The sequence below is a fragment of the Anomaloglossus baeobatrachus genome, chromosome 4 (genome assembly GCF_048569485.1).
Source record: "Anomaloglossus baeobatrachus isolate aAnoBae1 chromosome 4, aAnoBae1.hap1, whole genome shotgun sequence".
Classification (NCBI taxonomy): domain Eukaryota; kingdom Metazoa; phylum Chordata; class Amphibia; order Anura; family Aromobatidae; genus Anomaloglossus; species Anomaloglossus baeobatrachus.
The window spans coordinates 574152167-574156273 of record NC_134356.1 but is presented as its reverse complement, the minus strand read 5'-3'; positions in this window follow the sequence as shown (position 1 = coordinate 574156273).

Genomic DNA, 4107 nt, shown 5'->3' with positions numbered 1-4107 from the left:
TCAACATGGGTTTATGAGGGATCGATCCTGTCAAACTAATTTGATCAGCTTCTATGAAGAGGTAAGTTCAAGCCTGGACCAGGGAAATGCAGTGGATGTTGTGTAAATGGACTTTTCAAAAGCTTTTGATACGGTGCCACACAAAAGGTTGGTACATAAAATGAGAATAATGGGGATAGGGGAAAATATGTGTAACTGGGTTAAAAACTGGCACAGTGATAGGAAACAAAGGGTGGTTATTAATGGTACGTACTCGGACTGGGTCTCAGTTCATAGTGGGGTACCACAGGGGTCAGTATTGGGCCCGCTTCTTTTCAACGTATTTATAAATGACCTTGTTGGGGCATGCGGAGTAGAATTTCAATATTTGCAGATGATACTAAACTCTGCAGGGTAATCAATACAGAGGAGGGTAATTTTATATTACAGGGAGATTTATGTAAATTGGAGGATTGGGCTGAGAAGTGGCAATTGAAGTTTAATGTAGATAAATGTAAGGTCATGCACTTGGGTAGAGGAAATAACATTTATGATTATGTACTTAATTGTAGAACACTGGTTAAAACAGACACAGAAAAAGACTTGGGTGTATGGGTGGATGGTAAACTTCACTTTAGTGGACAGTGTCAGGCAACTGCTGCCAGGGCTAATAAAATAATGGGATGTATTAAAAGAGGTATAAGTGTTCATGAAAAAAATATAGTTCTACCTCTGTACAAGTCACTAGTGCGACCGCACTTAGAATACTGTGTACAATTCTGGTCACCGATATATAAGAAGGACATAGCTGAACTGGAGAGGGTGCAGAGAAGAGCGACCAAGATTATTAGAGGAATGGGTGGGCTACAATACCAAGACAGGTTATTAAACTTGGGGTTATTTAGTTTGGAAAAACGAAGGCTTAGGGGGGATCTAATCACAATGTATAAATATATGAGGGGACAGTACAGAGACCTTTCCAAAGATCTTTTTACACCTAGGCCTGCGACTGGAACACGGGGGCATCCGCTACGTCATGAGGAAAGGTTTAATCATAATCACAGACGAGGATTCTTTACTGTACGAGCAGTGAGACTGTGGAACTCTCTGCCGCATGGTGTTGTAATGAGTGATTCACTACTAACATTTAAGCAGAGCCTGGACGCCTTTCTTGAAAAATTTAATATTACCAGTTATGTATATTAGATTTTATGACAGGGTATTGATCCAGGGAACTAGTCTGATTGCCGGATGTGGAGTCAGGAAGAAAATTTTTTCCCCATTGGAACTTGTTTGCCACATTGGGGTTTTTTTGCCTTCCTCTGGATCAACATGTTAGGCTACGGGTTGAACTAGATGGACTTAGTCTCCCTTCAACCTTAAAAACTATGATACTATGATGAACATTGTAGACTATGTTTTGACAGGAAAATTTAACCCCACGCTTTACAGTTACTCTCCAAAAAACATGCCTCCATTAAAGTAAATGGAGCCTGGAACTACAGGTTATTAGTAGGAGCTGTGATTGGTTGCTATAGGAACAAAAGACATTCATAGTATAAGAAGTTTATATGTGAGGTAATAAGATGTCGGTGGGGAGACGGATAGCGAGAGACAGACAGTGAAAGAGAGACAGAGAGACGGGGAAAGAGACAGACGGAGCACATTACTTGGCCAATTTAGTTAAATCTGTGTGGAATATCTTTGGTGTTGAAATATATGTTGTGAAATGCTTCTATTAGCATAGTTTTTGCCTTTTAATAATTACATTTCTATTTGTTTTGTGGTTTTTGTGTGCAGAATATATTTTTGTTAATATATTCTATTTTGTTAACAATTATTAATCTGGGCGAAGCCGGGTAGTACAGCTAGTCAAACTATAAAATCAATCTGTCTGGTACACAGAGTTGTGAGAAAAAAATTCCAAATGACAAAATTAAGTTTTTTTGGTTGCCGCAACATTACAATTAAATAACAGCCAATCAAAATGTTGCATCTGTGCAAAAATATTATAGTTAAAAAAAGCCAGCTCAAGATGCCAAAAATAAGCCATCACTGAGCCCCAGATCCCGAAAAATGAGAACATTACGGGTCTTGGAAAATGTCGAGAAAAGCGCAATTCTTTTTTTTTTTTTTTTTGGACAAACTTTTTTTTCACCTCTTAGGCTATGTGCCCACGCTACAGGATTTACCGCGGATTTTGCCGCGGATTTACCGCAAATCTGCAGCAGCAGCACTTCCAAGCCATTTCAATGGCATTTTGGAAATGCTGTGCCCATGCTGCGGATTTTTCCGCGGCGGATTTTGATCTGGAAAAATCTGCAGCATGTCAATTGTTTGGTGCAGATTTGGTGCGGATTTTTGGCTTTGAATGGGGAAAAAAAAAAAAAAATCCGCGGCAAATCCGCGGGTGCGGATTTGCCGCGAAAGTCGCGGATTTTCAGGCAAAACAATCCGCAGGGACATTCTAGCGTGGGCACATAGCCTTAGGCTAAGTTCACATTTCCGTTGTTTTGCATCAGTCACAGGCGTTGCTTGACGCATGTGACTGATGCGTTGTACAATGGATGACAACAGATGACAAAGAAAAGAATTTCATTGTCGGACTCCGTTGTGTGCAGGGGGCGGAGTTCGGGGGCGGAGCTGAGGATGTCAGTGCCGCGGTCTGCATGGCTGGGGACAGGTGAGTGAGTGTGTGTCTACATGCGTGTGTACATGCGGAGTGCGGGAGGGGGCGGAGCAGAGCGGGGCCGTGGAGCTGAGGACGTCAGTGCCGCGGGGACTGCAGGGCTGGGGACAAGTGAGTGTGTGTGAGTGTACACATGCGGAGTGCGGGGGGGCGGAGCCGAGTGGGGAAGTGTCGGCCTCCTTGCACACTGTATCCAGGATAATTATTGGGTAACTAAAAGCAAAGCACTTTTTGCTTGGTTACCCGATATTTATCTTAGTTACCAGCATACACCGCTTAGCGCAGGCTCCCTGCACCCGTAAACACTGTAAATATCGGGTAACTAACCAAAGCGCATTGCTTGGTTACCCGATGTTTATCCTGGTTACTGGGGCAGGGAGCCAGAGAGCGCATGCGCAGCAAAATCCTACGGATCGCGCTGGTCAAAAAACGTTACAGGCTGCGTTGCTCCCACCCGGCGGTGTTAAAAAACGACTGACCGCGACGCAGCGGATGCAACGCAGCATCATCAGTCGCAATCCGTCACTAATAGAAGTCTATGGGGAAAAACAGGATTCCTGCAAAATATTTTGCAGGATACCGTAATTCCTCTAGGCGACAGATTGTGACTGATGCAAAACAACGGAAGTGTGAACTTAGCCTCAGATAAAAGTAATACTATACATGTTTGGTATGTATGAACTCGTACTGACCTGGGGAGTCATAATGCCAGGTCAGTTTTACCATATAATGAATATGGTGACTAAAAAGCCCAAACAACAATCGTGGAATTGCATTTTTTTTTTTTTTGCAATTTCACCGCACCTGGATTTTTTTTTCCTGTTTTTCAGCGCCCTATATAGTAAAACTAATGCTTTCATTCAAAAGTACAACTTGTCCTGAAAAAAAAAATATGCAGTCACATGGTAAGATTGATGGAAAAGTAAAAAGTTAGGGATCTTGGAAGACAAAAACACTAACAAAAAAATCACCCAGGGGCAAAGGGTGATTGGATGCCACTAAGGGGTTCAACGTCCTCAGAAATGCTAACAGAACGGGGGCCATTTCTCTCTTTCCCTCCTCTCAGCCATGTGGAGCGGGATGGGCAGAGGCCCACATGGCTGACAGCAGCAGCTCCCGCACACTATAGGGTCACACCGCTGCAGTCATTCCTCACAGTCGCCATTTTTTGCTCTCTGCACATCTGTAATAAAACGTGACTGGAAACTAGCTGTGACTTCAGCCCCGCAGTCCCCTCCACACGTGTCACAGGAGGCGCACAAGCGCGGCAATCTCCAGCTGCCGCACCACGTGACTCTCACGTGCGCGCACGGCTATGGCGGAGCACGGTGCCACACTGCCGGCAGCGCAGTTCCCTCCCTCTCCCGTGTCGTGCACAGGAAATGCTCCTGCTCCGCGCCAGTATCTGTGGAGCCGAAATGACGTCGCCCTCCGACGCC